We start from the raw sequence: 23,806 nt of genomic DNA, 5'->3' as shown, positions 1-23,806 counted from the left end.
ACACAACCTGCCCTCAGCAGCACAACAAATTTAAACAGGTGGTAGAGAGAGTGACCATCAGTTAAACAACTGGTGAGAAGGTCCCACAAAAGAAAGACCCCAAAACAATCAAAACCCAAAAACAAACACAAAGCCAACACAAAGGAAAACCCAAGACCAGTGAGCTTGGAAGATCAAGGAGACCACACCACTAAATCTCACAGATATTCTACCACAGAAGTTCACACCATAAACCCAGGGGGCCAGAACAAATCAATTTAAGAAGCTGACGCTAACAAGAAGAGTCTCACAAAGAATGGGAAGACAAAGACACAATCCCCAAATGAAAGGAAAGGAGGGAGCCTCAGAAAGAATGTTAGATGAAATAGAGGCAAGTCAGCCATCAGATATTGAATTCAAAGGACTGGTTATCAGAAAGTTCAAAGAGCTCACAATGAGCCACCAGAAACTACACAGGAACTACAATGAACTCACTGCAGACTATTTCCTCTTTCAAAATAAAAAAGGAAATAGAAACTATCAGTAAGGGCCAAGAGGAAATGAAGAATACAATGGAAAAAATCAAAAGCAGGATGGATGAAGCAGAAGATCAGATCAGCAAATTGGACGACAAACTAGAAAAAAACACCCAGAAAGAGCAAGAAAAGAAAAAAGAGGCTCAGAAAAACTTAAGAGCGATTAGGAGAATTGCAAACAATATGAAATGTAATGATATCTGAATAATAGGGATACCAGAAATAGAAGAAGAAGAACAAGGGATAGAAAACCTATTTGAAAGAGTAATGATGGAAACTTTTCCTAATTTGATGAGAGAAAAGGTCACACAAATCCAGGAAACACAGAGAGTCCCAATCAAGAGGAATCCAAAGAGGCTCGCTTCAAGATACATCATCATTAAAATGACAAAATGCCAAGATAAAGAGAGAATTTTAAAGGCAGCAAGGGAGAAAACAGGAAGTAATATAAAAGTGAGCCCCAATACATTAGCTGCTGACTTCTCAATGAAAATGCTCCAAGACTGAAGAGAACGGCAAGAAATATTCCAAGTAATGAGAACCAGAGGCCTGCAACCAAGGCTAGTTTACCCAGCAAGGTTCTCAATCAGGATAGAAGGCCAAACAAAGAGCTTCCACCTTGGCTGCTGTAGCTCGGTGAATTGAGCACAGGCCTGCAAACCAGAGGATCACAGTTCGATTCCACATCAGGGCACATGCCTGGGTTACAGACCAGTTACCAGCAGGAGATGCAGGAGAGGCAACCATATATTGATATTTCTCTCCTTCCCTTCCCCTCCAAAAATAAATAAATAAATGATATTTTAAAAAAGAAAAAGACCTTCCAAGACAGAAAAGTTTAAAAGAATACAGATCCACCAAACCAGCATCTGCAAGAGATGCTAAAGGAACTGCTTTAAGGAAAGGGAGGAAAAGAGAGAGACAGAGAGGAACACAGGCACAAAATAACAATGAATAAATACCGATCAATAATAATCTTAAATGTAAATAAATTTAATGCTCCAATCAAAAGTCATAGAATAGCTGAATGGATAAAAAAGAATGACCCACACATATGCTGCCTACAAGAGACACACCTCAGGACAAAACACCTACACAGACTAAAAGTCAAGGGCTGAAATCAAATTTTCCAAGCAAACAAACAGGAAAAAGAAAAGCCAGTGTAGCAATACTCATATCAGACAAAATAGACTTCAAAAAAAGGGCCATAAAAAGATACCCAGAAGGACACTTCATAATACTCAAGAAAAAATTCCATCAAAAAGCCATAAACATTGTAAATATATATACATGAAACATAGGAGCACCCAAATATATGAAGAAAAATTTAGAGGGCTTCAAGAAAGATATTGACAGCAACACAATAATAGTAGAGGATTTTAACACCCCACTGTCAAAAATGGACAGATCTTCCAAACAAAACATCAACAAAGATATTGTGGTATTGAACAATGCCCTAGATGAAATGGAATTAACTGATATATATATATAAAGCTCTTCATCGCAAAGAAGCTAAATACACATTCTTTTCCAATGCACATGGAAAAAATTTAAAAAATGGACCATATGATGAGACACAAAACAAGCCTCAACAAATTCAAGAAAATTAAAATTATACCAAGCATTTTCTCTGACCACAAGGGACTGAAGCTAGAAATCAACCCCAAGTAAAAAAAAAACAAAACACTCAAATACATGAAGAGTGAATAGCATGCTATTAAACCACGAATGGAACAAAAATGAAATTAGGCAAGAAATCAAAAAGTTTCCAGGAACAAACAAAAATTAATTCACAACAACCCAAAACTTACGGGACACAGTGAATGCAATCCTGAGAGGGAAGTTCATAGCAATACAGGGCTACCCAATAAAACTAAAAACATTTCAAACAAACAACCTAACCCTACCCCTACAAGAACTCGAAGAACAACGTCAGAGACAGCCCAGAGCTAGTAGAATGAAGGAAATAACCAAAATCAGAGCAGAATTCAATGACAGATACTAAAAGCACAATTCTAAGGATCAATGCATTTAGGAGGTGGTTCTTTGAAAAGATAAACAAAATTGTCAAGCCTTTAAGCAGGCTCATCAAGAAAAGAAGAGAGAACACCCAAAGAAACATAATCAGAAATGAAAGAGGAGAGGCGACTTCCGCCAAGATGGAGGCATAGGTGGAAACACTGTGCCTTCTCCCACAACCAAGTTTGAACACAACAAAGGTTTGGAGAACTAGGACACACCCAAAGACCAGAAAACAGAATTATACGGAAGTCTGACAACTACGAACTGTTCAACGGGACGGTAAGAGAGGCGGAGCCAACAGTGGAGCTGGGTCGGGCAGGACAGATCCCCCAACCTAGGCGCACAGGCAGCCGGGAACCAGTCGGGGTGTGGGGCAGACTGACCGCGATTGCACATTCGTGCACAGTGAGATGGACCACACAGGCCCCAGGGGGCAAACCCAGTGGTGGAGGGCCGAAGGTGGCGGCACACTCGCGTGCAGTGGAACGAAATGCGTGGGCCTGGTGATGGTGGTGGCTGTGGCGCCGTGGCTGCGGCGGCAGGCGGCAGATGGAAAGCCATTGTCCCTCTTTGACCCCGCCCCCACATACAACGTCACAACCCAGCGACTTAGTTGCCCTGCTCTAGTGAACACTTTAGGGCTCTGATCCTGCTACGGAACAGGCACGAACAGCGCAAAAGATGGTGCAAGAAGAACTCAAAGTCCCAGAGCCAATAACTCTTAAGTGACCAACAGATTGCCAGCCTCTCAGAAGCACAATTCAAGACACTATTTATCAGGATGCTCACAGAACTGGTAGATTATAGTCACAAATTAGAGGAACATAGTCACAAATTAGAGCAACATATGAAGGCTAAACTAATTGAAATGAAGGGAGATGCATAGGAAACCAATAGTGATTGAAAGGAAACTGGGACTCAAATCAATGGAATGGACCAGAAGGAAGAACAAAACATCCCACCAGAAAGGAATGAAGAAATGAGAATTCAAAAAAATGAGGAGAGGCTTAGGAACCTCCAGGACATCTTTAAACGTTCCAACATCCGAATTATAGGGGTACCAGAAGGGGGAAAGAAACAGCCACGAGTGGAAAACGTATTTGAACAAATAATAAAGGAGAACTTCCCCAGTCTGGCAAAGGAAATAGACTTCCAGGAAATCCAGGAAGCTCAGAGAGTGCCAAAGAAGTTGGACCCAAGAAGGAACACACCAAGGCACATCATAATTACATTAGCCAAGACCAAAATGAAGGAGAGAATCCTAGAAGCAGCAAGGGATAAGGGGACAGTCACCTACAAAGGAGTACCCATCAGAATGTCAGCAGATTTCTCAAAAGAGACCTTACAGGCAAGAAGGGGCTGGAAAGAAGTATTCCAAGTCATGAAATCCAAAGACCTACAGCCAAGATTGCTTTATCCAGCAAAACTTTCATTTAGAATGGAAGGACAGATAAAGTGCTTCTCAGATAAGGTCAAGTTCAAGGAGTTCATCATCACCAAGCTCTTATTATATGAAATGTTAAAGGGACTTATATAAGAAAAAGAAGATGAAAAATGTTAACAGTGAAAGGTCAGCAAACTCACAGTTATTAAAAACCACACCTAAAACAAAAGGAAACCAAGAGGACAGCTAGATCAGGAGTGGAACCATAGAAATGAAGAACATATGGAGGGTGAGAAACAGGGGGGTGGGAGGGGGAGAAGGGGGGAGAAGGCACAGAAAATAGCATAGATGTTAGATAGAAAATAGATAGGGGGGAGGGAGAGAATAGTGGGGGAAATATAGAATCTCCAGAACTTGAGGCAGGTGGTTATAAACTAAGGGAGGGAGAATGGTGGGGGGAGGGAGTGTGCGGGTGGAGGGGAATGAAGGGGGGAAATAGAACAACTGTAATGATATAATCAATAAAATATAAAAAAAGAAATGAAAGAGGAGAGATTACAACTGACGCCACAGAAATACAAAGGATTGTAAGGAAGTACTATGAAAAACTGTATGCCAAAAAACTTGAAAACCTAGGTGAAATGGACAAATTTCTAGAAAAATATGATTTTCCAAAACTAGATGAAGAAGAAGCAGAAAGCCTGACTAGACTGATAACTGCAGAAGAAATTGAAGCACTAATCAAAAATCTCCTGACACACACAAGCCCTGGACCACATGGTTTCACAGGAGAATTCCACAAAGCATTTAAGAAAGAGCTAACATCTATTCGTCACAGACTATTCCAAAAATCCAAAATGATGGAAAATTCCCAAACTTTTTTTATGAAGCCAGCATCATCCTAATCCCCAAACCAGATAAAAACATAACAAAGAAAAAAATGTCAGGCCAATGTTGCTGATGAACATAAATGTTAAAATCCTCAACAAAATATTGGCAAACCACACCCAGCAATACATTAAAAAGATCATAAACCATGATCAAGTGGGATTCTTCCCAGGGATACAAGGATGGTTCAATATTCGCAAATCAGTAAATGTAATACATCACATAAAGAAAACAAAAGACAAAATCATATGATCATATCATATGGGGAAAAAGCATTTGATAAGGTATAGCACCCATTTATGATAAAAGCACTCAGCAAAGTGGGAATAGAGGGAGCATTCCTCAATATAATAAAGGCCATATATGAAAGACCTACAGCCAACATCATACTCAATGGGCAAAAACTAAAATCTTTTCCACTAAGGATCAGGAACAAGACAGGGTTGTCCACTTTCATCACTTCTATTCAATGTAGTATTGGAAGTTTTAGCCACAGTGATTAGACAAGAAAAGGAAATAAAAGCCATCCAAATCAGAAAGGAAGAACCAAAACTGTCACTGTTTGCAGATGACATGATAGTGTACATGGAAAATCCTATAGACTCTACCAAAAAACTGCTGGAACTAATACATGAATTTGGCAAAACAGCGGGATACAAAGTCAATATCCAGAAATCAAAGGCATTTTTGTATACCAACAATGAAACAGCAGGATCAGAAATAAAATAAAAAATCCCATTTGATATAGCAAAAACAAAAATAAAATATCTGGGGACAAACTTAACCAAGGACATAAAAGACCTGTATGCAGAAAATTACACAACACTGAAGAAAGAAATCAAGGAAGACACAAACAAATAAAAACATATACTGTGTTCATGAACCAGAAGAATTAACATCATCAGAATGTCCATACTACTCAAAGCAATTTACAGATTCAGTGGAATACCTATTAAAGTAAGGATGACATATTTCACAGACATAGAACAAACACTTCAAAAATTTATATGGAACCATAAATGACCCTGAATAGCAGCTGCAATTTTGTAAAGAAGAGCAAAATAGAAGGGATCACAATACCTGATACAAAACTATATTATTACAAGGCCACTGTAATCAAAACAGCCTGGTTGTGGCTTAAAAACAGGCACAGAAACCAGTGGAACAGAACAGAGAGCCCAGAAATAAACCCAAGTCTCTATGGGCAATTCATATTTGACAAAGTGGGCAGCAACATAAAATGAAGTAGAAATTGCCCCTTCAACAAATGGTGTTGGGAGAACTGGACAGCTACGTGCAAGAAAAAATGAAATTCTGGTACCAACTTACACCATACACCAAAATAAATTCAAGGTGGATAAAAGACTTAAATATAAGTCGTGACACCATTAAAGTTTTAGAGGAGAACATGGGCAGGAAAATCTCAGATATTTCATAAGCAACATTTTTACCGATATGTCCCCTAGAGCAGGAGACATAAAGGAAAGAATAAACAAATGGGATCTCATCAAAATAAAAAGCTTCTGCATGGCTTAGGAAAACAGTATTAAAATAAAAAGAGAACCAACTGCATGGGCAAACATATTCTCCAATGATACCTCACACAAGGGTTTAACCTCCAAAATATACAAAGAATTTACATGACTCCACTCTAAGACAAGCAACCCAATTTAAAAGTGGGCAAAGGACTTGAACAGACACTTCTCCAAAAAGGAGGACATACATAAGATCTAGAGACACATGAAAAGATGCTCAATATCACTAGCTATCAGAGAGATGCAAATTAAAACCACAATGAGATCCCACTTTACACCAGTCAGAATGGCCATCATAAACAAAGCAACAAACAACAAGTGCTGGAGAGGTTGTGGAAAAAAGGGTACCGTAGTTCACTGTTGTTGGGATTGCAGACTGGTACAACCATTATGGAAAACAGTATGGAATTTTCTCAGAAAACTAAAATTGGACCTGCCTTTTGACCCAGCAATTCCACTGCTAGGATTATATCCTAAGAACCCTGAAACACCAATCCCAAAGAATCTATGCACCCCAATATTCATAGCAGGACAATTTACAATAGCCAAGTGCTGGAAGCAACCTAGGTACCCATCAGTAAATGAATGGATCAAAAAACTACGGTACATTTGCACAATGGAATTCTATGCAACAGAAAGAATGAAGGAGCTCTTACCCTTTGCAACAACATAGATGGAACTGGAAAGCCTTATGCTGAGTGAAATAAGCCAGGTGGTGAAAGACAAATACCATATGATCTCACCTTTTACAGGAATCTAAACAACAAAACAAACAAGCAAGGACTATATGACCAATGACACTGCAATAGAGAACAGGCTGACAGGGACCAGAGGGGAGAGGGGAGGGAATTTCAAGGGGAAAGGGGTTGAAGTGTTTACAAGAACAAGTATAAAGGACACATGGACAGAAACTAAGGGCGGTGGAAATTGGAAGTAGGTGGGGAGCACTGGAGGGCTGAGTTGGCATGGGAATAAAAGACAGAAAACTGTACTTGAACAACAATTAAAATTAATATATTAAAAGAAATATATATATGTAAAAGAAAACATTCACAAAAAAGCTGAAAAATATATATTACAAAGTGAAAGAAGCCAATATGAAAAAACTATATTATTTATGTTTACAGCTATATGACATTCTTGGAAAGGTAAAACTTAACACAGCAAAAAGATCACTTGCCAAGGGTTGGAGAGGTTGAGAACAGCTGAATAGGCAGAGCACAGAGGATTTTTAAGTCAGTGAAACCACTCTGCACAATACTGTAATGACAGATACATGCCATTAGACATTTGTCCAAACACATAAGATGTACCACATCAAGAGTAAACCCTAATGTGAACTATGGACTTTGAGCAAAAATGATGTCAATGTAGGTTCATTTATTGTAACAAATGTACCACTTTGGTGTACGATGTTCATATTAGGGGAGGCTATTCATGTGTGGAAACTAGAAATATGGAAACTCTGTACTTTCCACTAAATTTTGCTATGAACTTAAAACTACTTTAAAAAATAAAGTCTATTTGTTGTTTAGATTCCTGTTAATGGTGGTATCATGTGGTATTTGTCTTTCACCTCCTGGCTTATTTCGCTCAGCATAATGCTTTCCAGTTCCATCCATGATGTTGCAAACAAGCAAGCAAAATATGAGCAATGACACTCAAATACGGAACAGGCTCACAGGGTCCAAAGGGGAGAGGGGAGAGAATCATAGGGGAAAAAGGGATGGACTCACATGAACAAGTATAAAGGACACATGGACAATAACTAAGGTGGGGGGTGGAAATGGGAGGGAGGTGGGGAGCACTGGGGGGGCAGGGCTGGGAATATAAGACAGAAAACTGTACTTGAACAAGAATTAAATAAAAATGAAAAAAATAAAGTCTATGTTTAAAAGCAACACCATAGGACACTTCCTTCTCCCTACCACAAAATATTGTTTGATTCAGGAGGCAGCCTCAGGAAAAAAACAAATACAAAAAACTTCTCCAGGCAATTCTAAAGCATAGTTAAAGAGTTAAAAGTAAGTCTTTATCTTTTATAAAAGTACCAAATTAATTCAATAATTTCATAATGTAAATTCAAGCTAATAAACATTTAGATATGTGCTAATTTTAGTGAAAATATTTTGGCATCTTTTCCACCAATTTATGAGCATCTTCAAAGCATTGAGAGAACATCTTTGACTTACAACATACTGTACATCTCATCAAGGGCATAAATCAGGACAATCTTTGGTTCATAAAATGATGATGAAAGAAAAAAGACTCTCAGCTCTAAATTTAAGCACCTTTTGAACTTTACGAAAACACTTTAAGAGCAAAATTTTTAGTGTAATAGAAAAACTAAGATTTTTATCTAACCCCTTTCTTTTAAAATACATTCTTCTGTCTGTGTTATTCTATAAAGATAATGAAAATTCATTTTATACACAAAAATGAAGTGTAAGGATTTAAAGCAACATTTAAGGATTTAATGAAGAACATTTGAGAAAGAAAAGGACTTATATTTAAAGAGAAAACAAATCCTCTAACAAAATGTGTTATCTTGCCTCGTTATGGCTGTAAAATTAGCCCTTACTTAATCAGGTGAGAAATAGGGATTTTAAAATCATCACTTGGTATTCTGCCAATCTTCTGGGATGCCCCGTGCTGGAGGTAAGGACCCCAGAGTCCATTTTATTTTAAAGGTATTACTCCTTAACTCCCTGTACATCTCAATAGTATCTGACATAAATGAATAACACTTCCTTCAAATTCTTCCTTTAGTCTTTATCATATAGAATCCACTCCTACCCTGGCATTCTTCCCCTTAGTGGCCTCAAGTGATTTCTCCACTAACACTTGCCTGGGTGATTTATCTAGTTCATGGTTCAAATGTGACCTCAATGTCAATTTCTTTTATAAAAAATGTATTTTTTCAATCATGCAATTACAGTTGTCCCAATTTTCCCCCTTTATCCCCTCTACTTGGTTCCCTTTTTTGTTTAAGCAATTCTGCCCTTAGTTCATGTCCATGGGTCATGCATATAAGTTCTTTAGCTTCTTTATTTCCTATTCTATTCTTGACATCCCCTGTCTATTTTGTGTACCAATTATGCTTCTTAAACACTGCACCTCTTCCCCCATTCTCACCCTCCTCCCCCAGTTGATAACCCTCCAAATAATTTCCATATATATGATTCTGTTCCTGTTCTTGTTGTTTGCTGAGGTTTTTTTAGATTCAGTCGTTAATAGTTATGAATTTTTTGCCCTTTTAATGTTCATAGTTTTGATCTTCTTCTTTTCCCTACATAAAGCCCTTTAACATTTCATGTAATAATGGCTTGGTGATGAAGACTTCCTTTAGTTTTATCTTGTCTGGGAAGCACTTTATCTGCCCTCCCATTCTAAATGATAGTTTTGCTAGAGAGAATAATCTAGGTTGTATATCCTTGTTTTGTTTTTTTTTATCAATTTGTGTACTTCTTTCCAGTCCCTTCTAGCCTACAAAGTTTTTTTTTTTGTTTTGAGAAATCGGCTGATAGTCCTATGGGAACTCCTTTATAGGTAATTCTCTGCTTTTCTCCTGCTGCTTTTAAGAGTCTCTTTTTATGTTTAACATTTGGCAGCTTAATTATGATATGTCTTGGTGTGGTACTCTTTGAGTCCAACTTGTTTGGGACTTTCTGTGCTTACCGGATTTGTATATCTAGTTCCTTTACCAGATTGGAGAAGTTTTCTTTCATTATTTTTTCAAGTAAGTTTTGAATTTCTTGCTCATCCTCTTCTCCTTCTGTCACCCTTGTGATTCATATGTTGGTATGTTTAAAGTTGTCCCATAGGTTCCTAAGCTTATCCTCATTTTTTCAATTCTTTTTTCTTCTTGCTATTCTGATTGAATGCTTTTTCCTTCTTTGTGTACCAAATCATTAGTTTGATTCTTGGCTTCATCCTCTCCACTGTTGATTACCTGTATATTTTTCTTTATTTCACTTAGTGTAGCCTTCATTTCTTCTGTTATGATTTTGCCATACTCTGTGACTTCTTTGAGCATCCTGATCACCAGTGTTTTGAAGTCTGTATCTGATATTTATTATCTCTGTTTTGATTAATTCTTTCTCTGGGGTTTTGTTCTATTCTTTCATTTGGGCCATATTTCTTTGTCTTCTCAATTCTGCAGCCTCCCTGATTTTGTTTCTGTGTATCAGATAGAGCTGCTTTGTCTCCCATTAAAAGACACCTGTAAATTGTGTGAGGTGGAACCTTAGGTAATTGTCAGAGCAGGGCACCCCCCTTCACTGCTTTGTAGCTCTGTATGTGGGGGGAGGGCACAGAGAGGTGGCAATGCCACTGCCTAGCTTCTGGAGGTTTGCACAGAACTTGCCCCATTTCCAGTCACTTCACCCACTTTCCATATGCAACTGGTGCCTTTCCAGTTGTTGCCCTGATGGTAAATCCCAGAGCGGGTGGGTTTACATACATTCTAAGTCCATGTGGACCCTTTAAATGAACTCTCCTAAAAATCAGTGAGTATCTTCCACCACCCCATGTCCCACTGGTTTTTACAGACAGAAGTTATGGAGATTTATTTTCCCAGCACTGGAACCTTAGGCTGTGCAGTCTTGCCTGGGGCTGGGATTGCTCACTCCCAAGGAATCCCTCCAAATTTTATTTATTTTTTTAGAGAGGAAAAGGGAGGGAGAAAGAGAGAGAGAGAAACATCAATGTGTGGTTGCCTCTCACATGCCCCCACTGGGGACCTGGCCCACAACCCAGGCATGTGCCCTGATGCGAGTCAAATATGCAACCCTTTGGTTTGCAGCCTGCACTCAATCCACTGAGCTATGCCAGCCAGGCCCCTCCCAATTTTTATCCACCACACATGAATATGGAACTGCCCATTCTGTTACCACCACCTCTCCATGCCACACAGAATCTCCCTGCTTCTCCACCCCTCCTACCCATCTGGATGAATATGACTTCTTTAAATTGTTTGTTGCCAGACTTACATACAGCTTGATTTTCTAATGGTTCTGGCTGTTATTTGTTTTGAGAAATAGTTGTAATTCTCTTGGTGGTTGTGTGAGGAGGTGAGGTGTGTCTACTTACACCTCCATCTTAGCTGGAAGTCCTCAATTTCTGTTCTTAGCATACTTTCTGAGATTCAAAGGAAGAGTTTCCACTTATTCTCGAGAAATCAACATTTAAATATACCATTGGCACCTCTCACTGGGGTATCAAATCTAACTGATTATCCTCCCCTCTAGTGCTGCTCCCTATTTTGCATCCTTAACTCAATTGCACTGCAGTGGCCCCGGCCTTGAAAATCTTTTTTAGCTCTGCAATCTTGAGAAAGTTATTAGCTTCTTACAACCTCAATTACTTCATCTGTTTTATGGGTTTAGAAAAGCAATTTAAAAGGCTCAGTGTGAAGGTTATTTGAGACACTGAACTGACATTGCTTTAGATTTCAAAGATTATTGCTCTGTGTTGTTAGACAAGGCCCTGCTGGAGAACACCTAAGGAAATGGTGAACTCAGCCTTGGCTATAAACAGGATCATGGGCTTTGACTTCCATATTATGATGCTATAAAGCTACTGGCAGGCTAGGAATAAATAACTTTCTCAATAGAATGAAACAGACTGAGTTATAGTTGAACCTTAATTTCTTATGTTCTTGCTATAAAATAATAAACCCTATTGTCAAATATCATTTACTTTTTTTAAAATTTATTTATTTATCTTTAGAGGGGAGGGAGAGAGACATCAATGTATGGTTGCCTTTTGTGGATCCTCTGCTGGGAGTTGGCCTGCAGGGAATTGGCCTGCAACCCAGGCATGTGCCCTGACTGGGAATAGAACCGCGATCCTCTGGTTCGCAGGCCTGTGCTCAATCCCAAATATCATTTTCTCAAATTCTTAAATTTCACATTATTAAGAAACACTCACTTCCTTTAGTATAAAATGTGATATTCATTCACAAATATATTTTTAATTAACTTTGCATGTCTCAGTGATCATGTAAAAACTACATTCACTAGCTCAACAAATGTGTGTTACATCAATTTTAATCCTACTTAAAGTCAATTTTACACAGAAAGAATTATTGTAAGAGTTTGTACTGATAGCTTGAAATTTATGTATGATTTTGAAAGGATAAATAGTCATTGACTAAGTATTCAAAGAAAGACTATATTTCTTGATCTTCCCCCATACAGAAAAAAATGATATCACTCATCATATTTGACAGTTCTTTATTTCCCCCCAATTTTTCACATATTGATCTGTGCCCCAAATTTATGACTTTTTAAATTAAAACTTAATTAAAAAATATTTGTTGGTTTGAGTCAAGAGAAAATATCAAGCTTAGAGGAATTCCATAGTTGTTCTACATGATAAATAAAAGCAGCTTCATTTTATCTCTTTACCTATTTTATCTATTTGCTTATTCAATCTGTATTTATTAAACAGCTATTAAGTTCAGATAACCCTACCTTTTCTAACCAAATTGACAAATAATTATAATTTCTGAAGTATCCTCTGATTTCCCAAGATATCTGAGAAATGATTTTCAGGTTTTTTTAGGTCGTATTCATTTATTTAACAAATATTTTGAGGAGTGCCAAGCCCTATTTTTGGCCTTTGAGATAGAGTAGCAAACAAGACAGACAAGGTCTCAGTTCTCATGAAGCTGAAATTCCACTAGAAAGACAGACAACAATCTCATATATAAATAGAAAATATAATTTCAGTTGATAATAAATGTAATGGCAAAATTCAAAAAGCATAAGGGGATCCAGAGTGAAGAAGAATGCTACATTAGATTGAGTGAGTGGAAAATGAACCCAGGATGAAGTAGTGTATGAACAGAGATATGGGTGAAGTAAGAAACAGTTATACAAGTACTGGGAGAAGACCAATGAAGGTAAAGTGGACAGCCTTGAGATGAGTGCAAAATTAGGGTGTTCAGAATAAAGAAAGGACACAACTGTGGCTGGAGCAGAGTGAATGAGCAAGAGTAGAAAAAAATGAGGCAAGGGCCAAATCACATAGGGCCTTGTAGTCATGATAATGTAGTTAAGGCATCTACAGTGTATTCTAAATGTGAGCAGTAGCCACTGGGGAATTTCAAACTATAGGGTGACATGACCTGAATCATGTTTATAAAAGATGTTTATAAAAGGCCTTAGGTCTTTTGTAGAAATAGGAAGTCTGGTTAGGAAGCCAGTGCATGAAATATGGTTGAATTCTGACTATAGTTTGAAACTAGAGCTCTTGTGGAACTTGCTGATGGATTGAATTTACAATTTGGATGAAGAAGAGGAATTGGCAATGCCACTTAATATTTTGGTATGAATAACTGATGATTTATTGGTTTTCCTATTCAATTGATGTAGGGAAGATTGGAAGATGAGTACAGTGGATCGGGGAAGCAGAAATAAGAGTTTTGATTTGGACATAATAGAATACCTATTGTTCAACAAGGACAAGCATTCTGCTGCCACATAGACCAGGCCTGTGGAAATCATTGGGGGAAATTCATAGAGTAAGGATCAGGGAAGATATGTGAATTCTCCATTGCCCCTCACACTCTGGGGTAGGTTCACCTCAAATGTCAGAGGTGGAAAAGGTAGATGACTTTTTGGATGAGGGGCTTTTAAGCTGAATGACTAGTGAAAAACCATGCTTTCCCCAATACAATGAGCTGCCAGGATGTAACAGCAATATGATACATTAGAACCACATTTGATCCTTATCCTGCCAGTCCTTGCTCTGGGATGATCAAGGACCAGAATATACTAATAATTGCATATTATAAAACCTTGTCCCATCCTTATCCTGCCAGTGTCTCTTCTAGTGTTACGGGAGTGAGAAGACTATTTAAGCAACCTGTTGTTACTGTATGACAAAGAAAGCTAATGGAATGATTTATTGTATCGATGCTCACAATTGGAAAGGAACCAGCCCTTATCAGGGCATGTTTGGAAGGCTGAGGTTCAGGCCTCATGGTTGACGAGAATTGTCTCAATTACTAGCCTTAGCCAGTTTCTATGCAAATACTCAGGAGTCCAATTTCTTTTTATAGGTAATAATTCTTGGACAAACTAACACTCACCACTTAGTAAAAATTTGGATTAAGTTCGTAGTAATGGAGTGGTGAAATGTGATTAGATTCAGGAAATAGCCTGAATGTAAATTTCTCTTGTTTATGTTTTTTATTTTTCAATATATTTTATTCATTATGCTATTACAGTTGTCTCATTCTCCCCTCCCTTTATTCCTTTTGGCCTGCACACCCCCTCCTACCTGCATTCCCCACCCCCACCTTAGTTGATGTCCATGGGTCATACATATAAGTTCTTTGGTTTCTCGTTTTCCATATCATTTTTAACCTCCCCCTGTTTATTTTCTACCTACAATTTGTGCTTCTTATTCCATGTACCTTTTCCCCCATTCATCCCCTTCCCTCTCCCCACTGATAACCTTCCATGTAATCTCCATTTCTGTGATTCTGTTCCTGTTCTAGTGGTTTGTTTAGGTTTTTTTTTATTAGGTTCTGTTGTTGATAGTTGTGAGTTTGTTGCCATTTTACTGTTCATACTTTTTGATCTTCTTTTCCTTACATAAGTCCCTTTAACATTTCATATAATAAGCCCTGGTGATGCTGAATGCCTTTAACTTGACCTTATCTGGGAAGCACTTTACCTGTCCTTCCATTCTAAATTATAGCTTTGTTGGTTAGAGTCATCTTGGATGTAGTCCCTTGCCTTTCATGACTTCAAATACTTCTTTCCAGCCCCTTCTTGCCTGTAAGGTCTCTTTTGAGAAATCAACTGATAGTCTTATGGGAACTCCTTTAAAGGTAACTATTTCCTTTTCTCTTGCTGCTTTTAAGATTCTCTTCCTATCTTTAATCTTGGGTATCTTAATTATGATGTGCCTTGGTGTGTGCTTCCTTGGATCCAACTTCTTGGGGACTCTCTGAGTTTCCCAAACTCTCTGGAAGTCTATTTCCTTTGCCAGACTTGGGAAGTTCTCCTTCATTAATTTTTCAAATAAGTTTTCTATTTCTTGCTCTTCCTCTTCTCCTTCTGGCACCCTTATATTTTGGATGTTGGAATATTTAAAGTTGTCCCAGAGGTTCCTAAGTCACTCCTCATTTTCTTGAATTCTTATTTCTTCATTCTGTTCCAGTTGAATGTCTATTTCTTCCTTCTGCTTCAAACCATTGATTTGAGCCCTGGTTTCCTTCCCATTACTGTTAGTTTCCTGTGCATTTTCCTTTATTCCACTTTTCATAGCCCTCACTCTTTCTTCTATTTTAGGGCCATAATCAACCATTTCTGTGAGCATCCTCATTACCACTGTTTTTGAACTGTGCATCTGGTAGGTTGGTTATCTCTTCATTGCTTAGTTGTATTTTTTTGGAGTTTTGATCTGTTATTTCATCTGGGCTGTATTTTTTGTCTTGGTGCATCTGTTACATAGTAGGGAGCAGAGCCTTAGGTACTCACCAGGGTGGGGCAAACCACGTCACTACATTGTGGCCCTGTATGTGGCATAGGGCTTCAAGAGGGAATAATGCCACTTGCTGTCCTCTCAGTCGACTTTCAGTCACTTTCACTGCTACCCACAAGCAAATTGGTACCTTCTGGTGCTGATTCCTAGATGGGTAGTTTTGGGTATGTTCTAGGATCATGTGGGTCTCTCCAACACTCTTCTGTGAGGCTTGGAGTTCCTCCCCACAGGTTTTCTCAGTCAGAGGTTTTGAGGTTTTATTTCTCATGCTGGAACCCTGGGTTGTGGGTATGCCTCATTCCCCAGTTGTTCCTCCTAGTATATCTGCACACAAATGTTGGATCACCTGCTCTACTAGCTGCCACCTTGCCATGAGTCCTCTCTCCCTCAGCTGCCTGTCTATGCCCCTCCTACCAGTCTGGATGAATGTTTCTTCTTTAACTCCTTGGTTTTTGGCTTCTATACAGTTTGATTTTCTGGCATTTCTGGTTGTTTTTTGTTTTTAAATTTGTTGTTGTATTTTTTTTGGTTGTGTGAGGAGGCACAGTGTCTCTATCTATGCCTCCCTAAATTTATTAAATAACTTGTTGATAGATCAACTATATGATTTAAGAGAGAAAAGAGGAATCAAAAAGTATATATAGCCTTTAGTCTTGAAACAAATGATTTATTCATGTAGTCATTGACAGGAACAAGGAAGGAAGGTTAAAGGGATGTGTAGTGGAGGGAGGGGGTGGGGCCAGTAATTCAGATTTAGGAATACATAACACACATAAACAGAGAGGAAGACAACACATGGGGTTCAGGGGAAGATATGGATGGTGGATATAAATTTTGGAGTTATCAGCATGTAGTTGCCTTTTAAAACCACAGGACTGGATCAACTTAAGAACAAATATAAGAGAGGAAAAGGCTGCAAACTGAAACATGCCTGGGTTAAGTCAATAGGTACAAGCCAGAAGCAGGCTTAGTGCCCACTGCTCCAGACAGACTCTTAGCTGCCTACGTCAAGAAAAAAGGAACATTCAAACATAATGTAACCTTAAAATAATGCCCATTATTTACTGCATCAGGTAGGCCTGAAATAAACAAAGTGTCATGTTCCAAGGTAATAGGTAAATATTTCTTCACAGATACAAAACATGATAAACATATCAATATTAAAAGTATGGCTTTCTCCTCTCTCTGCTAAGAAGAATAATCTGCCAACTCAACAGCAAATTCTCAAAATTCTATACTTCACATACTCTTTTAGTGTGTTCAACTAAAATTATAGAATTATTTCATTCTCTGTATCTATGAGTCTGTTTCCATTTTTTTTGTTTATTTTGTTCATTAGATTCCACGTGCAAGTGAAATCATATGGTATATTTATCTTTCTCTGAGAAGCTTCTTTCACTAAGTACAATACTCTCCACATCTATTCATACTGCTGCAAAAGATTTCCTTTCTATGGCCAAGTACTATTCCATTGTGTAAATGTCCCATAGTTGTTTTATTGACTCATCTATTGATGGGCACTTGGACTGCATCTACATCTTTGTTATTTTCACACTGCAAAGAACATAAGGGTACATATATACTTTCAAATCTGTGTTTTGGGATTCTTCAGATACATTCTCGCAAGTGGAATCACTGTGCCATAAGGCAGTCCCATTTTTAATTTTTTGATGTAACTCTATGCTGCTTTGCATAGTGGCTGCACCAATCTGCATTGTCATCAACAGTGTACAAGATCTCCTTTTTCTCTTCATCCTCACCAACATTTGTTGTATATCAATTTATTGATGATGGCCATTCTGACAGGTGTGAGATGACATATCATTGTGGTTTTAATTTATATTTCTCTGATTACTAGTGATGTGGAGCACCTTTTCATATGTCTATTGGCCATCTGTATGTCCTCTTTGGAGAAGTATCTGTTTAGGTCCTTTGGCTTGGTGCTCAGGCTTTGAGGGGCTAGGTGAAATAGGTGAAGGTATTAAGCAAAATAAAGAAAAGAAAAACCACATAGACACAGACAACAGTATGGTGATTACCAGAGGGAAAGAGGGGTGGGGTCAGGTAGAATAAAGAGGGGATAAATGGTGACAGACGGATATTAGACTTTGGTGGTGAACAAACAGTACAATACAGAGATGATGTATTATAGAATCACACACTTGAAACCTATATAATTTTATTAATCAATGTTACCCCAATAAATTCAATAACAATACATTTAAAAATTATATAATTATTCCAAAGCTCTTTGAGCAAAGTTTGTGTTTTTTTTAATATAGCATTTTATCCTATCTTTAATAGGGCTCTACTTCATTCTCTCCCACCCAGCAGTTTATACACAATAAATTATTGTGTATTCTCTTCATGTGACATGCTTATTTTATGTTTCAAGTATAGGCTCCTCAGTCTGATATTTCAATTACAGAGCAATAATGCTTCAGATATTTTTATTTCACCATAGATCGCTCATATTCTTTCCTTCTCTGAAAAAATGTCATCAAGGAAATGTGAAAATGCCATTGACTTCTCCTCAACTTTTGGATTTACAGTCAGGAATTGGTTATGGCCTAAGCTAAATAAACTATATATTAAACCATGACTAGTAATACTTAATCTGGAACCCAAAGAACCTTGGTTGGTAGGAATGAAGCAACAGATAGAAATGTCCAACAATAAGAAATAGGGAACTATTCTGGTCCCTCTTTGGTTTAGATTATCTCCTCCCCTCAAAACAAAAAAAAAGGTTTTTTATAAAAACAGTTAACATTAAACATATTAAATTCTAAAATTTTTCAGGAACAATATATCTGTGGGAATAACCAAGAAATATTTGGAATAATAAACAATGAATAATGATGGGTGTGGTGAAAACATCTATTACTCACTCAATACCCATGTGTTTTTCCACATTTTTTTCCACATTTTGTTTTTGATTGGACATTGTGACTAGTTCTGGCTACTGGGCAGAAGAAGTGTCACTTCTAGGTCAAACCATTTAAGACCCATGTGCACAAACTCTTCAGTTCTTTCTTCCCATGCTCCAATGACCTTGAGGCCATATATTAAGACAGTGGCATCACAACAAGGAAACAGTCTGTGTCATTAAATCTCCAAATGGAAGAAAACTCATTTGGCAAGTTGCCTGAACTATGGTATATTCATGTGAGTGTGAAATAAGTCTTTGTTGCATTAAACTACAGATATTTGGGGGCTTATTTCTTGCCATAGCATTACTTATGTATACACTGATAGAAGAGGAAGCTTTCCTTAACAGATACTAGTAAACATATCAAGGAAATTATAAAAGAGTTCATAAATGGACCATGTCTGTTTGGAAGTTTAGAATATGACAGTGCTGTCTTAAATCAGTGGGGGGAAATAGCTTATTGATGCATGTCTCAGTGCAAAAATTAACCAAAAACAGTGTTTCAAAACAGCAACATCATTTATTATCTCTCATAGATTCTCTGGCTCAGGAATTCAAACAGGGCATCGTAGAAACAGCTTCTTTCTGTACCACACAGAGTATCAAAGGCTTCAGCTGGAGCAGCTCAAAGACTGGAGTCTGGAATCCTCTGAAGGCTCATTCATTTATGTCTGTAAGGCTGATGCTAACCATTGGCTGGGTCCTAGTTGGGACTGTCACCTGGAATACTTACATATGACCTCTCCACTTAGCCTGAAAATCGCAACATTGTGGCTGGGTTTTAAGTGTGAATGTGGGAAAAAAAGAGCTATATTATCTAGAGTGACCTAGACTCAGAAGACAAACAGCCTCACTTCTTCCATATTTTGTGGATCAAGGCACTATAAAAGGTTCACCCATGTTGGAGATGAAATACAAATGGTACCTCCTGATGGAGTGTGTATGTGTGTGTTTGTGTGTGTATATACATACAGTGGAATAAAAATTTCGCATATTTTTATTCCACTGTATGTATATACACACAAAGATATACACATATAGATAGAGATACAGAGATACAAACATACAGATATATTCATACATATAGCAGCCATCTTTGAAAAATATAATCTGCCACAGTGCAAATGGGTTATTTGTTTGTTAAGGCTCCAATACTACTTTTAGATTAGCTGAGTGTAAGCCCTCCTACTATAGAGAAGAGAATAACAAATATTTTCTTGCATAGAGATATTATGGCTTGAATACATTACTTATACAGTAGCTACTAATTGTATTGAAGAAGCAATGCAACAGGTGAGCTTTTCTAAAATTAAAGTCTACCAAATTGTTTTTGGTAGACTTTTCTCAAATTACAAAGTAATATGTATAAAGTTAAAAATTCCATTATTATTACATTATTTTAATTACTTATTTTATATTGTTGGAAGAACCAGTATGGGTTCTTTACTTTAAATGTTCAAAGCCTTGAAACATACTAAGGATATGTTTGTAATATTATATGAAACAGAGCTTCAGCCTTTTATTTGCCTTGTGTCTATGCACTGCAGAATATGAAAAACATTTTCTAGGAGAACCTTGGCCTTGCCTATGGTTTTTTCATTCTCATCTTAAAGCAAAGGTAATATAGTTCTCCACTTAGGTACACACCATTGTTAGATGGTCCCTGATTTTTCACAAAAGGATGTCAACCCTACTCCCAGGTGATCAATGTCTACAAAAGTATCCCAACATAGAAGGGCTGACTGTCAAAACTTATCAGAGTACAGTCTTGAACTCTGTTGCCCTATTTTTAACTTCATATCTCTCTGAAATAAACAATGTCTAGGAAAGATTAGTTGAGGGATACAGAATTCACCCTTTAACAAGCACTATCATTGCTCTGCCTAGATCTTTCTGGGTCACTTTTATCACTGTGTAACCCACCTCATCCCCCACTCCAACTTCCGCAACTCTTTGTGAGGACTGATCTCAGTCCACTGGAGCTACTTTGTCCATATGCACTAGAGCAAAAATTACCTGGAAGTTTACATCACTCCTACCTAACCCCTGGACTCCATATCCCTTAGCCAATGGTTGATGAGTGCAGGAGAAAAAAGTCCACTCCCTTTACCCCAAGTCAGGACAAACACTGAGTTGTAAGATCTCTAGCGCTCCTTGAAGGATCAGTCTGAGGCTGGGACATCACACCCTTGCTCTGTTTCTTCCCTTCCTCTATCCAGCTCCCCTAACTCCTCTGCCAGTTTTCTCCTGGAAACACTTTTTAAATAAATCACATGTACATGAGTCATCAAATTAGGGTCTTCTTCTGAAGCAAAAGACTTAACAGATAATCTATTTCCTTAGGTATTCTAGTATTGTGTGTGCATGTGTGTATGTATGTGTGTGTGAGAGAGAGAGAAAGAAAGAATTTAGGTAACTGTCTAGACCAGAGCTGTCAAACTCATTTTCACCAGGGACCACATCAGCCTTGAGGTTGCCTTCAAAAAGCCGAATGTAATTTTAGGACTGTATAAATGTACCCACTCATTAACTAGGGGCAAGGAGCTCGGCACTGCCCCCCAGTAGAAACAAGGTGCCGGGCCAAATAAAACAAGGAAGAGGGCGGGACTTGGGCTGCAGGCCTTGTGTTTGCTACCTGTGCTCTAGGGAGTGGAATATTTGGCCTATATGATATATTTTTAACAAATCAGAATCTACTCGCCAATGAGATTCCCTGAAAGATCTGTGTACACATGAACTTTCCAGAAGGACTTCTCTGAGAAGGTCAGATGCAATGGGTCAAGAAGAGGTAAGACATTAAAATAGACCAGAAACCATAGAAGAAACCACAGATTTTGTCAAAAAATGAAATATTGAGTTTTTAAAATTTTTGTAATATTCCAATGCTATTTTCAAAATTCCAAAGTAGTGTAAGTGATGAAAAGCTTCCAATTTACTTTATGAAGCTACAAAAATCCAATATTAAAACCTGATAACAAATTAAGAGAGAAAGCTTATTAAATAGTCTAGTGAATATATACAAACCAAAATCCTAAACATAGCATTGACAAACTGAATCCAATATGAAAATAAATCAATAATATACCACAATAAAAAATAGTTTAAGCAAGGAATGCAAAGGTTATTTAATATTTAAAAATTAACTAACATAATTTATCACATCAAGAAAAAAAGCCCTGAATTTTAATAGGTGATAAAATTAAATATTCACTAATTATAAATATATATACTAAACTGGGATAGGAAGAACACTTTCTTAACATGATATATGTCATATTTTACAAATCAACAATTTATTTCATTCTGACAGGTTTTTTGACTGAAGTCAAGAATAAGATAAGGATGCTTAAAATCATCATGATTCTTTCTTATTTCTTATAATTTTCAAACAATATAATAAAACAAGAAAAGAAATAAGAGGTATAAGTATTGAAAAGGGAATAAAACGAATGCTATTTTCATTTTTTTACCTGTCTTGTAAACTCAAAAATTATCCACAAAAATAGTATAACTATGAGGAGGTGATGGATAACAACAAAATATAGAGATATTAATAGCTATATCAAAATAAATGTTCATTCACAAAATGAATGAAAATATAACATATTTACAAATGACTTATTAAGAAATGAGCAATACTGTATAAAAAAAACAAAAAGTAATTTTAAAAAGAGAGTTTAATTACGAAAAAGATGTATCTCTAGGTAGGAAAATCCAATTATTATTAAAGTGTTAATTCTTCCCAGTTTGCTTGATAAATAATGATAAGTTTCTAATCCAGTCCAATATCAATGGAACATTCTTGCAACTTGACAAAACATTTTTAGATGAGATTGGACATGTTCAGGGTGGTATGGCCATAGACTGACAAAATGTTTTTAGAGTTCATTCTTAAAAATAAACATACAAGAATAATTTCTACCATAGAAGTCCACCCTACAAAGAAAATTTTTTGAAAATGAGAAGGAATGTGAAACCAAATATTGAAATATATTATAAAGTCACAATAATTTCAACAATATGGTATAGGTGCAGGATTAGACAAATAACTCAAGGTAATAGAAATAGAAAGTCCAGGACAGATGCAGGGGTGTTAAAAATTTTAACTTATACTAGCTGTGCCATATAAAAATCACATTTATTATATAATTTGACTAAATATTTGTAGAAAATTAAGTTAACTTCACTATAGTCCAGAATAGATTTCAGCTAGGCTAAAAATGTAAATTTTTAAGAAAAAAAACCATGAACATTCCAAAAGAGAATATAGATACACATTGATATAATCTTGAGTGACAATAAGCTTTCAAATGACACTGAAAGCAACATCACAAAGAAATTGATTTGATGACATAAAAATGTTAACACTCCTATACATAAAGGAGTTACACATTGCCTTTTGTGTGTCAAACTGACAAGAATTAAATAAAATTACAATACACAAATTTCTGGTAAGTGTGCAAGAAATTGGTACTCTTGAACACAGTTAGCCAGAGTATAAATTTTATAACATTCTATACAGAAAAGTGGCCATTTATATTTTAAAAAACTTTTAGACTTTGGCCATTGGTCTTCTGGGAATATGTCCTAAGAAAATTATTATAATTTTTGCAATGTCTTATCTATAAATATGTTTCAAACATCACTTCTTATACTGACCAGTTTTGGAAACCAACTAACTACCCAACTGTAAAGGAATTGACTTAACAAATAAGTGCTTTTATCTAATGAAATACATAGGAGCTATTATTCCAATGGCTTGCAAAAATGTAAATGATACATAGTTTAATTAAAAACAAAATTAAAAGTAATATGTATTTTGAATCTTTCATTAAAAGTTATATCCATGCATAAGACAGGGAAAATATACACCAAAACATTAACAACAGTATTTTTTTAGATGTTGTGCTTTTAGATTATTTATAACATCTCTTTTCTATTTGCATATAAACTATATATTTTCTTCAATAAACATGTGCTTTTTCATAATCAGAAATTATAAAGACATTAAAATTAACATTTTAAAAAGTTG

The sequence above is a fragment of the Sturnira hondurensis genome, unplaced genomic scaffold (genome assembly GCF_014824575.4).
Source record: "Sturnira hondurensis isolate 20B ecotype Veracruz unplaced genomic scaffold, ASM1482457v3 Scaffold0016098, whole genome shotgun sequence".
In the NCBI taxonomy this organism is placed as follows: Eukaryota; Metazoa; Chordata; class Mammalia; order Chiroptera; family Phyllostomidae; genus Sturnira; species Sturnira hondurensis.
This window is presented reverse-complemented; position numbering follows the sequence as displayed.